The 13,776-nt window shown below is 44.8% G+C and overlaps 1 protein-coding gene across 3 annotated transcripts in view; it reads right to left on the bottom strand.

The window, feature by feature from the left end:
* Window positions 1-13,776, bottom strand: part of LOC124552058 (scoloptoxin SSD14-like) — a 447,845-nt gene that overhangs the window by 262,578 nt on the left and 171,491 nt on the right. The gene's annotated exons all lie outside the window — the stretch shown is intronic.

Here is a 13,776-nt window from a genome sequence, read left to right as displayed (position 1 = left end):
AGTTTAAACATACGAGGAAGGAAAGCACGAAGACAAGCAGTAGAAACTCTCGCCATGTGCGGGCGGGCATCATCTTGCTGAAATGTAAGCCCAGGACGGCTTGCCATGTAGGGCAACGAAACGGAAAGTAGAATATCGTCGAGGTATCGCTTTTGTGTAAAGGTGCCGGGGATGACAACCAAAGCGGCCCTGCTATAAAATGAAATGGCGCCTCAGCCCATCAGTTCTGGTTGGAAGGGAAGGGAAAGGAAAAATGAAAAAGATAGAAAAGAATAAAAGGAAAGTTTAGAGAAAGAAGGATAGGAAAACAAAGGATAGAGAAGGAAAGGATGGAATAAATAGGAAAAGGCAAGGATGTTAAAAGGAACAGAAAGGATACAAATGGATAGCAAACAATGGAAAAGAAGGCTGGAAAAGAAATGGAAAGAAAAGGAACTAATAGAATAGAAATAGAAAAGAGTGTAAAGGACAGGACAGAAAAGAAAGGTTGTCAGGCCCTGTGGTGGTAGACAGTCAGGTTGTTATCCTAACGCTGTCCAGGGCGTCTCCAGACACATCTTCGGTGGTCATCGGGGCTCAGTCGAACCGGGACTCATCACTGAAGACAATTATTCCCCAGTCAATGAGATACCGTTCTGAATGTGCCCGACAGCACTGCAAACGGGCACGTTGGTGCTTGTGGTCAGTGGAGCACCAGTTGCACATTGGATCGATGATGAATCCTAGGCCTCTCCGACGATTGCTCGGTTTTTACGTTCTGTCGTCTCTTGAGGTCGGCTGCCTCCCTCTTGACGCTGTGTTCGGCCACGCTTCACTCATTCCTGCCAGCATTGTAGAATAGTGGTATCACTGCTATTTAGATGTCGAGCGATTCACCGATTACTCCAAATTGCCTCTTTGCGCCCAAGTACCGGACCACTCTCAAATGCTGAAATTCCTGACAGCTGCGTATATTGTACACGCGACTGTCGAAGAGGCATGGTTACCACCCAGCTGAGTATACGGAATGAAATCTGAAAAGACTTCATGCCCTGGTATCGACATGTCCCCCATTTACTGTCACTGTCGACAGCGCAGTGAAATTGCGTTAGAGCGTAAAGCCTAGTTTACACGACGACACTAGGTTGCAGGCAACTGCACTACCGGCCACTGCGCATGCGCGTCTCGCGTTTGCGCAACGCTTTCGGAGTGTTCCAACTTTGGTGACACTAGTTGCATGAGTTTTGAGGTTATGTGTGTTCGTAGAGTGTAGACAAACTGAAATATGAAGTAGGGAACGGAGAATAATGTTCGATTTTGGTTCAAATGACTCTGAGCACTATGGGACTTCACGTCTGAGGTCGTCAAAAAAATGGTTCAAATGGTTCTGAGCACTATGGAACTTAACTTCTGAGGTCATCAGTCCCCTAGAACTTAGAACTACTTAACCCTAACAAAGAACTCCCCAGACGTGTGTGATGTCATTAGGTTAGTTAGTGTTCTTGATTGTAAGGCAAGCAATCTGATATGTAACTTCAGTTCTGGCGACAGTGCTTCATGCATCACAGTACATTTATTCCTTATCGCATAATTAACTCTGTTTAGAAGAAACGTGAACAGTCCTGGTGACATTCTAAGATAATTAAAAGAACTTCTTGGATCTTCCGTTATAAATTATTTCAGCAAGGATGCTGAGCAACCGAGCTGACGTCTTTTCTTCATCCAGTCACGAATCGAAACGCGTTTCTTATTTTTTTCTTATGCAGTGATTCCACGCAACAAGCTTTAACACCATCACAACTCGTGCGACGTGCAGCTGCCAAAACTTTCATTTCAGACACGACTCAGGGACCTACAAAACGACGAAACTGAAGTGTATACCGGTGTCGCCGTGTCTACAGTCATATATGAAACCACTTGCGTGCAACTCATTCTACGGAACAAGTGGCGCAACCCAATGTCGTGGTGTAGACTACGCTTAGTACATTCATCGACCGCCAAAGTTTACAATTTGTCATTTTCTGTCGCTTGATACGAATATAAATTTTTGATCAATTTGCGTAACTCCTTCGTGATGCGCTTTTTTTCCTAGATTGTAATTTTATGGTTATATATATTTTTTGTTTTAGAGTGTAATTTTGTGGCATTATCAAAATCAGCAGAGTGTCTTTTCTCTGCCTGTGCCTTTTCTAATTTTTTCTTTGTCAGGGCGAAAGTGACGCTGGAAACCGAAACTCAGTGTGTTGTATCATCTTTTTAATTGCATTTGATATTTAGCACACCTTGTACCCGTAACCTCCTGTCCTAAATGTTGATGGCCGGTGGACTGAGTGAATAGGGGTGTAATATGCAAACACATGCATCTCGAGGAATTCAAGTAGACTGTCTTGCTTCAGTTTGAGTTTAACTTCAAAGGTGACTGGAGGCGTCAGTCATGTGAAGCCTCGGAGCGTTATCTGCCTGGGTTTCTTAACGGGGGCCAGCACTATTGGCTTTTTTGGACTCTTACTCGAGAGGCGCGTTTGATCAGATTTTAGACGTGGAAATGGTGGAAAATTTTGAGGATGAGTGAACAGGCGTAGTCACACTGGGCGAGACCGCTGGCAACACCGAAAAATTTGTCCTACTGATTGGTCAGTTCGCTCCGGTCAAGTTTTTTTCGGTCTATGGGCACGAAGACGAGGCAGGTTGGATCTTGCATCAGGTCAGTCAGTGTATATTTAAGTATTGATTTATTATTAAAAACTCTGTACATCAACAAGCTAGCAGGCCCTTAGAGCAAGAATTGAAAGAAAAACGATGCACGATCACGCTTGGCGATAACCACTTTGCTAACAATGGTAACTGCATGTAAGTGGCAAAATAAAAGATGACCGATGGGTCCGTCGTTCAGTTTCGTCACATATCGGATTTGTCCGGGACGCTTCATGTCGACTCCCCCCCCTTTTTTTTTCATTTCTGCCAACGCCAGCGACCTTGCAGTTATAGTGCCAAAATTTCGTGGTGAAGCTAAACATTGCAGCTTCTGTTGTTACCACCGAGCGCCTATTACGTCATCATTTCCCCTCACAGGTCTCCGCCCACCGCAGAGACCAATCTTGTCATTTAGAGTTTTGCTCATCGTTTTCACCAATTGTTTTTGAAGAGTGCCGAAAAATGTTGTTATTCCATTCCCCCTCCCCAGCGCAATCGGACTTCCTCTTTCGTGCCACTTATACTTGCTTCACACAGTCAAAGAGAAATATTGGATGTGATGAAAGCTTCAAAAGTAAGTAAATTATATTCGAATACAATTTCAAAAGAAGGTCTTCAAATCTTTACCGACAACTGTGAAAAAATATAATTTGAAATAAAAATATCGGCACCCGATATTGCCACTTTGATATCGATATCTCGGCACGTGGAGAGAAGTATCTGCTGTGTACATCGACATTTTTGTGATAAAATATCAATATATTTTATCAAAAGCTCTAGTCAGAAGCTTTATGGGGTTCCTGCGAGTGACAATTGTGACCTCATTTAACTAAATTCATATGTGGCAATACTTGCTCTTTACTTGGCCACGATTCACTTAATATATCATGTTTCCGATTGAGTTTCGTATCTCTTTTCGCTGCGAGGCACGATCCAACTTAAGCTAAAGTGTGGCAACCTTTATCTTCGGTTGTTTTGCGACTGTTTGAGTCTTTGCGTGTGAGATTTAGAGCGTCCATGATGCGCCCCTGACCCAACTTAATCGCCGCTGAGTAACGATGATTAAAGCAGTTTACCGTCATGAAAACTTTTGTGTTAGGATTTTATACACGTCATTTGTTTAATGAAGTTCCGGAGTAGGCTCCACTTTCTGAACAAATTACCTCTAATGTCCTCTATCAAATTAGTTCGTTAAAAGTTCCCCTTTGTGCATATCAGTATGCCTTTTCTCTTCCCGTAACTATAAACCTCATGCACCATATAAGAGGAAGTGACTAGGAAGAGTTTAGCAAAGTTCAATCTCTGATCAGTCGATCTGGAGTCCGACAGTTAGATTTCTGTTGCACATTTTCTGTGTGATACAACCTAGGGATAAAATCCAATTAATATTTCTGGGACTTCAGATGATCTGGAACTCAGGGAAGGTGGAGAGTGTTGACCACTTTATGTATGCAATAGAAAGTTCGCAGCTACAAAAAGTCACTGTTGTAGAGCAAAAGATCGATCCCCTCCTCCTCCCCCCCCCCCCCCCCGCCCAACACATTTTCTACCGATATTTAGACGTTTTGGATACTCAATTAACAACGGGCGTCTTTCAAGATCATTATCTACGAAACTCATAAGGCATTCTGCACTTTTCTCGAGTCATCAGTCTTCTGACTGGTTTGATGCACCTACTACAAATTCCTTTCTTGAACCAACCTCTTCATCTCAGAGTAGCACTTGCGCCTCCGATATTTGTTGGATATATTCCTATTTCTATCTTTCCCCGCTGTTTTTACACTCTGTAGGTTCCTCTAGTGTTATGGAAGTTATTCCCTGACGTCTTAACTCATATCCTATCGTCCTATCCCTTCTTGTTTTCCATAGGTTCCTTTATTCGTCGATTCTGTGGACAACCTTGTTATACCTTGTCTTGGCAGAGCACCTAATGCAGCCGCGCGGGGTAGCCGCGCGGTCTTGGACACCTAGCCTCGGTTCGTGCGGCTCCCCACTTCGGAAGTTCGAGTCGTCTCTCGGGCATGGGTGTGTGTGTTGTCTCTAGCGTGCGTTAGTTTAAGTTAGATGAAGTAGTGTGTAAGCCTAGGGATCGATGACCTCGGCAGTTTGGTCCCATAGGAACTTACCACAAAAAGTCACCTAATTGTAATCATCTTTCTGCAGCACCACATCTCAGATGATTAAATTCTCTTCTTTTCCTGTATTATCAGTGAGCCGCGGTGGCTTATTCGCAGTGTTTCGGTATCACTGTTCGTATGATCTTTGACCAACATGTTGCCTATGGAGTGCAGCGCCCTCTGGTGTGGCGACCATGGACGTGTGGCCGGTTTGGTGGGCAGTGAGAGCTGAGGAACGAAGCTGTAACGAGCTTTCCGTGGGGCCTCTTTGTCGTGGTTTTAGCTGATAGCGGGCGAGCAATATTGGGGTCACGTTACCTTGTGGAAGTTATCGAGCACCGTCGTGGCTTGTGCTGTGAGTTATCAGAAGGGCGTCGAGCTGTCAGGGCACTGTTCACTGTCATTTTGGTCTACCTTCCTTCTGCTTGTTAGGTATGGACGCTCATTTCCCCATAGTATTCGAAGGGTAGTGTGATTGCAAGATCTGGTACACATTTTCAACTAATTAATTGGCTGATATCGCATTATAAAGTGATTTATGTGTTAACGTTATGTATGCGTGGTGCTTGTGAACCTTTAGTCAGTGTAATGCGACGTGTTCCAGAAGAAAGCTTGTTTTGAATGATGGCGGTGTGCATTAGCAGATGCGTTACCTGTTCTTCTCGGCTTCCCCTTAAATCTTCTGATTTTTAAAGTAAATGACTAGTCATGTAATTCTCAATGGGAGACGCAGTGAAATGTTTAGTATTTCCAGTTTCCACGGATGATTGATCGTGTCAGAATGTGCGTCTGTTTTGCTGTTTTATTGGCCTGTTTATAATTTGCTTTTGTTTTTCTGGTTTCTTTGATGCTAATGATATAGGTCTATGCTGTGTAAGAAATTATTTAGTGTGTCTGACCTACACTCCTGGAAATGGAAAAAAGAACACATTGACACCGGTGTGTCAGACCCACCATACTTGCTCCGGACACTGCGAGAGGGCTGTACAAGCAATGATCACACGCACGGCACAGCGGACACACCAGGAACCGCGGTGTTGACCGTCGAATGGCGCTAGCTGCGCAGCATTTGTGCACCGCCGCCGTCAGTGTCAGCCAGTTTGCCGTGGCATACGGAGCTCCATCGCAGTCTTTAACACTGGTAGCATGCCGCGACAGCGTGGACGTGAACCGTATGTGCAGTTGACGGACTTTGAGCGAGGGCGTATAGTGGGCATGCGGGAGGCCGGGTGGACGTACCGCCGAATTGCTCAACACGTGGGGCGTGAGGTCTCCACAGTACATCGATGTTGTCGCCAGCGGTCGGCGGAAGGTGCACGTGCCCGTCGACCTGGGGCCGGACCGCAGCGACGCACGGATGCACGCCAAGACCGTAGGATCCTACGCAGTGCCGTAGGGGACCGCACCGCCACTTCCCAGCAAATTAGGGACACTGTTGCTCCTGGGGTATCGGCGAGGACCATTCGCAACCGTCTCCATGAAGCTGGGCTACGGCCCCGCACACCGTTAGGCCGTCTTCCGCTCACGCCCCAACATCGTGCTGCCCGCCTCCAGTGGTGTCGCGACAGGCGTGAATGGAGGGACGAATGGAGACATGTCGTCTTCAGCGATGAGAGTCGCTTCTGCCTTGGTGCCAATGATGGTCGTATGCAGGTGAGCGCCACAATCAGGACTGCATACGACCGAGGCACACGGGGCCAACACCCGGCATCATGGCGTGGGGAGCGATCTCCTACACTGGCCGAACACCACTGGTGATCGTCGAGGGGACACTGAATAGTGCACGGTACATCCAAACCGTCATCGAACCCATCGTTCTACCATTCCTAGACCGGCAAGGGAACTTGCTCTTCCAACAGGACAATGCACGTCCGCATGTATCCCGTGCCACCCAACGTGCTCTAGAAGGTGTAAGTCAACTACCCTGGCCAGCAAGATCTCCGGATCTGTCCCCCATTGAGCATGTATGGGACTGGATGAAGCGTCGTCTCACGCGGTCTGCACGTCCAGCACGAACGCTGGTCCAACTGAGGCGCCAGGTGGAAATGGCATGGCAAGCCGTTCCACAGGACTACATCCAGCATCTCTACGATCGTCTCCATGGGAGAATAGCAGCCTGCATTGCTGCGAAAGGTGGATATACACTGTACTAGTGCCGACATTGTGCATGCTCTGTTGCCTGTGTCTATGTGCCTGTGGTTTTGTCAGTGTGATCATGTGATGTATCTGACCCCAGGAATGTGTCAATAAAGTTTCCCCTTCCTGGGACAATGAATTCACGGTGTTCTTATTTCAATTTCCAGGAGTGTATTTAAGTACCTCAAATAAACTCAAGTCTGCTCCTGGACGCATCTGTTTTCTCGTAAACGCAATGGACTAATTTGTGTACTGATGAGCTCTGAATGTCATGCGAGTGTCCCTGCGACCGATTTAATGGTTTTCTAGAAAGGAAAATTTTTCCGATATTACTGTCTTATAGCTGAATGTTTTTTAAATATTTGTAGCTGGTTTCTTAAATCCTTTGGTCAACTTGTTAAAAGGCAGTTAAGTTTTCATGGTTTTGGGTAAGAGCTCAGATTAGTTAATTCTACCGTAAGAGTTACCTGTTCGCTGCACGGCTGTGTGTTGCAACTCTGTCTAATTAAAATTATTTGTGCTGCAGGAAACAGTCGTTAACGATCTCTTGTGCTCCATTGCTGGTACGTGTTACCTGGGATCGGGCCCCACTTACCCACGCTTCGTCCGCTTGCTTAGCCGACTGTTTGTCATTTGGAGTGCATACACTCGGCAGCTCTCACCGCTGTCTTGTGTTTCGCGCTGTTTCCTCCAACCGTGGCTGCACTACTTAATGTTCCTAAATTAAGTTCATACTTGGAATAATTTTGAATTTGTATCCGTTTGCTTCTTGCCATCGCCTTAAGAAAATTTTGACGTGTGTTGGGAGCCCAACACATACCTTAATCTGTTGTAACTCAATTATTCTTGTGTTATCGGAAAATGTGTTAATTTTTCAAATGATGTGTTTTCTGGGTTTAAAGTTATCTTGCCTGGATACTGGTGTTAACTTTTTTCATTGATGTAAATATAGTTTTAGGTTTTTTAAATCAGTCAAGTTTAAATCACGTTTTATTTTCACCATTTTATAATTAAGGCCGTTCTGGTCTGTTCTGGTACTGTTGTTTAGATTTACATCTGCCTTTATTACGCCTTTAGTTTTATTACATTATGTGCCTTACATAGGGCGTGTCTTGCCTCAAAGAATATTAAGTCATCTTGGGTTAAAGTAAACTTTAAATTTACTGTAAATTATCTGATCTGGCATTGAATTTTAAATGTATTTCTCATTGCTTGGCCTTTAAATTAATTTAAAAATTGAATAAAAGCTTAATAACTGCTTTGTGCTTGAAACTGTGTAAAATAAATTTGTTTATTACCAGTAAATGAAGAGTGTAAAATCCAGACTGGTCCAGCCCTTCCCGGTTTCCCTTCCTGGCTGAATTAAGAGGCTGTAGTTATGAACATTTCAACCACAGTCCAAGTGTCATTATCACATAGTGCTGTGGTCCAAATGTTGAGTCTCAGAAATTCCTTCCTCAAATTAAGGCCGATGTTTCATGGTGGCAGACTCCTCATGGCCCAGAATGCACTTTTTGCCTGCACTAGTCTTCTGTTTGTATCCTCCTTGCGTCGTCCGACATTCATTATTTTGTTCTAAAGATCGCAGAATTGCTTCACTTCGTGGGCATCAATCGTGATGCTGAATTTACCGCTCTTTTTTTTTCTTCATTGTGATTTAATTCCCCTGCCCCATATGGGAGGGGAGGGCTGTCAGCGGCACAATCCGCCGCTCTTCGGCCGTGTGACAGTACAACTAATACGCGATTAAAATGTTACATATAAGGCGATAAAAAAGGGGGACGTAAAATAGAGTAAGGGGTGATAATGGAGGTAAAGACACTGACATGGAGACTGTCATGGGGTGATAATTGAAAGAGTCGACATAAAGTTAAAAAAACACAGTTGGCGAGTTGTAGAACACAAAAAAGACACTGAAGTCACACCCACAGGTTAAAAGTTGGCCATAGTAAAAAACACTCCAGAACAACACACTTAAAACCCATTGGGAGAACACACGATGAAGAATAAAACTGCCAGGTGGGACATGCCGAGGGAGAGGTCTGAGAAGGTGGAAAAGGAGGGGAGAGCAAGGTGCAGCAGGGTAGCGGGCGGGATGAAGAGGGTAGGGGCGTCAGTGGGTACACGAAGAGGCAGGAGACAGGCGGGGCAGGAGATGAAGAGGGAAGACAAGGCAGGAGGGAGTGCAGAGACACTGAAGGAGAGCACAAGAGAGGGAGGGGGAGTAGGAGGGGGAAACCGCTCAGGAGGAGGGAGGGGGAGGAGAGGGAGCCATGAGGAGGAGGTAGGAGGAAGATGGGGTTAGAGTTGGTAGGAAGGGTAGGTGTCAGGGCGAAGCTAATCATCTGGGAGGGGTAGATGGTGGAAGTTGCGTTGGAAAGGGAGGAGGAGGGTGTGGAGACTACCGTTCTCATTTCTACTACACCTAAATACTTTAGTTTTTCTTCGATTTATTCAGTATATGTACTCGCTAGACCATTGATTTGCAAACTCTAGGGCGCAACCCCCTCCCATGCCAACTGCCAGTGGGTTGCGTGGGGACGTATAAAAGGGGGCGCAGTGGGGCGAGCGGTAACAATGCATTACGTTATGAAGAAATAACTGACCGTAGCTAATCCGACCGCTGGAAGTCGTAGCGTACGAGTACAGCACCAGGTGTAAAAGTATGAAAGCGGAATTTCCGTATAGGTGGTGCAGGCCTCAGTGAAGGGCTTATGAGACCGCGTGTACAGCGCCATCTGTTTCCTGTAACGGCTGACGACAAATGTCAACACACAGTAATCCATATTCCATACATCGGTATGTATTTCAAACCCGTAAACTTGTCAAGTTTTGTGCCAACGAACTACGATTTGCGGACAGCATTGGTATTCTGTTATCATTTGAAGAGAACTGCTAAAGAACTGCATCGACTGCTTGTAGAAGCTTTCGGCGAACATGCTTTTGGGAAAACACGCAGTTTTGAGTGGTTAAAAAAATTCAAAAGTGGTGATTTTCACGTGAAAAACGACATACTCGGGAAACGACCGATAAAGTTCAAAGACAACGAGTCACGGGGCTCTCCCGCCGGAGGTTCGAGTCCTCCCTCGGGCATGAGTGTGTGTGTGTGTGTGTGTGTTGTCCTTACCGTAAGTCAGTTTAAGTAGTGTACAAGTCTAGGGACCGATGACCTCAGCTGTTTGGTCAGAAAACGTGTAAGTAAGAAATTCAATATGAATTTTCAACATTGCCTAGATGTAATTTTTAACTACGTATAACGTCCCTTAAATCACAGTGGGATAGTTCAAGCAATGCATGCACTTGGATAAAGTGACCGTACGTCTGAATTAACAGAACGATCTCGCTGCAGTTTCCAGGAAAGGTGTTGGAAGACAGGGGTCTATGTTCTATACTGACCTGTCAGTTGGAGAAAAGGGTGTTGTGCAAATATACTTGCAGCTCCCTCACGGTATTCAATATGTAGGCTTTCCTGCTGCTCTCACCGCGGCAGGTTCTCAACAGTGGTAAACACGTGTACTGGACAACAACGAGCGAACTGCTGGGTGAAATATAAACGGCAGAGCTCAAGGAGAACAGCGTAAAGCACTCCTTGTTCACGCCCACAAGACATATATAGGGTCTTACGACAGACCTACGTCAGACTGGAGTCACGGACCACAAGACGTATGGCTACAGCTTTACACTTAACCTGAGACGCTTAACTGAAACTTTCGGGTAACTAGAGATCTGCTGTCTCGGAAAGCTTTACTGTCGGACTGTCAAACAGGGCTGCATAGATCTGCACCCTCATATCAGTGAGACAGCAGAGCGGCGCTTGTCTTCCAGTCTACATCTACACCGTACGGTGTGTGACGAAGGGTACCCTGTACCACTCTACTAGCCATTATTTTCTCTCGTATTTCACTTGGGAAAACCTACCGGTTAAAACCGATGCTAGTATTTCAGTTCTGAATAACCGGTGTTTTTCAGTATTTGTTTGGTCTGTTAGAACAGGTGATTTTTATTTTTTACTAATAACGGGGTAAAAAATCTAAATATCAATTGGCAATAGCAGAAGTGCTAAAAATTTTTTAATAAATATTTAAAAAAAAACGAGTAACATTTATTCGTAAAATTTGCGAAGATATGATATATTGTTATTATAAAAAATGGGAAAAACGATCAGTGCTGTGATTACGTAGGCTTTCCCGGCGTAATAAGTCTTGAAAGTCTCTTCGCGTTTGCTGCCGGATCCTAAAATCAACTTGACTCGATATTTCGGCGACCCAACTGGTCGCCATCTTCAGGAAAATGCTGCTTCTGCTGATGAGTCAGTTCTCAGCGGTACTCATCAGCAGAAGCAGCATTTTCCTGAAGATGGCGACCAGTTGGATCGCCGAAATATCGAGTCAAGTTGATTTTAGGATCCGGCAGCAAACCCGAAGAGACTTTCACGATCAGTGCTATTTTAATAACAGTGTCGACAAAACGGTGCAACAAACACGTAGCACAAGAATTGGTACAGCACTGCTGAGACAATGATATAAATGTTACCATGTGGCGTGGCCTCTTACATGGTACACGTGAACTTGAAGTGTGTAACACTTGCCCCTCCAGTACGCACGGTACTTTTTCACTGTTGTCGTCGTATATAAGTTGTATTGTAGAATGGTAACATCGCTAGTCAGGAAATATGTTACAAAGTACGGTGTCAATGAAGTACAATGCTCCAATTGCTTTAAAAGATTAAAATTGGGAGCAGCCGCAACAAACTTGCGACATCACATCAGGAGAAAATCAAAAACAATTTTTTCATAGTTTATAGTAAATATAGGAAGTAGCTGATCTACTGCCTGTGTCTACATTGTATCTGCCCATAGCTCTTGAAAACGGAAAAATCAGCACGAAAAACATTCATCAACTTCAGGTTTCATCCTTTGGCAGTGGCTATTTGCCAGCCGGTGTGGCCGAGCGGTTCTAGGCGCTTCATCTGGAACCGTGCGACCGCTACGGTCGCAGGTTCGAATCCTGCCTCGGGCATGGATGTGTGTGATGTCCTTAGGTTAGTTAGGTTTAAGTAGTTCTAAGTTCTAATGGACTGATGACCTCAGATGTTAAGTCCCATAGTGCTCAGAGCCATTGTCTAAGTGAGACGCTAACAACTGCTTATCTCACCTTCCTAGCAGAAACACTCTCCTACCCAGTATTGTGCTGATGTCATTGAACACACCCGGATGACAATAATATCACCCTTGCGCTCGTTGGGCGAGACATAAGTTGGAAGAATTAGTACGGTTTAGGACTCGCGTCAGTATTCGAGCCCTCGAAATTTGTGATTTTTCTGTCCGCGGTGGACAGCGAAACTATACTGGGATCTTTCTCTGTAATTCGTCTAGCATTTATGTGGCACTGCTCTGATTAATTACGCCTTTAACTGTGGCACCGAGCGAGGTGGCGCAGTGAGTGGTTAACATGGTGGCTGAAAATGGCTTACAAGTTCGTGGCACCCTCCATCAGTAATGCTGGAATTCAGTATGGTGTTGGCGCACCCTTAGCCTTGTGTGTAGTTGACAGACATCTATCCAGACCACCACACAGGAATTCCACACTGCATCAGGATCCACTGCAAGTACAATGACAGTTAGGCGGAAGGTTAGAAAACTTGGATTTCATTGCTCAACACGCCTGTAAATGCCAAACGATTCCTCGCTTGGTGTAAGGAGCATAAAAATTGGACGATTGAACAGAAGTTATTGGAGGTATGCATATACCTAATGTTGTCATCTGCATTTTAATCATAACTCTACGCACTGACCTGTGAACAAAGCAGCCCTTCTGCTCTCTCACGATGTCTAATGACTACTGAGCTCGCTGATATGGAGTACCTGGAAGCAGGTGGCAGCACAATGCACCTAATACGCAAAACGTATGTTTTTGGGGATGTCCGGATACTTTTGATCACATAGTGTACGAATTGTTGATACTGCGTGCAGCAGAAAATAAAAACTGTTCAACCTATTATTTTCTGCCTTTGACCCCCGAAAACTAAACACTTCTTTGGAGCTTATACCCGTAATATATGAAATTTGTTGATATAAACTATTTTGTGTAAAGTCATAAAGAGTGAACAAAACCCCGAAAATTGAACTCAAAGTTCGAGTTAGCAACATATAGACAAATTTAAGCTTATTTCATTGTGGTTAGGTATACGCTCTCATCAATTTAATGTAGTATCGACTGATGTTATCCATATTTCATTTCAGATAAATCATGACGGTCTACACTGCGCGCAGTCTGGGAACTTCAAACTTGCAGGCCCTTAATCAAGCCATAATTATGGGCGTCATTTTATTCTATTGAAAATCTAAAATAAAGTCAAAGTGTGATCAATCATAATCCCGAAACGGATCCTTTGTATGTCTTTTCACTCTCTCAAAAAATTTCATAGCTTTTCCTATTTGTTGGTCATTTGAATGAATATTCGGCCTTGAGGCTACGAAGGGAAATTCAGGAAAAGGTCACGCACAAAATATACCTCGCGCCGTACTGGCGCTGGATTCAGGCAGTGGCAATTGGCCTGTAGACTATGCCGTAGCTGCCGCCGAACTCCACTGCAGTAGGTCGGACTGTGATCTACTGGCATTATAGCCGGGCAGCCAGCAACTTACCTGGCATGAGCTGCTTAAATCGTTTAAGCTACATGAAATTGGATATACACATTTACCTAATATTGTCCTCTGCGTTTTATCATAACTCTACGCAGCGAGTTGTGAACAAAATAACCCCTACACCAGCCAATTCTTCGAGTCGTAGATATTTAGCGCTACCCGTGCAAAACCGGGACAGATCGCTGGCGATAAATAAAGCTACA

Source organism: Schistocerca americana, chromosome 1 (genome assembly GCF_021461395.2).
Source record: "Schistocerca americana isolate TAMUIC-IGC-003095 chromosome 1, iqSchAmer2.1, whole genome shotgun sequence".
Classification (NCBI taxonomy): Eukaryota; Metazoa; Arthropoda; class Insecta; order Orthoptera; family Acrididae; genus Schistocerca; species Schistocerca americana.
This window is presented reverse-complemented; position numbering and strand designations above follow the sequence as displayed.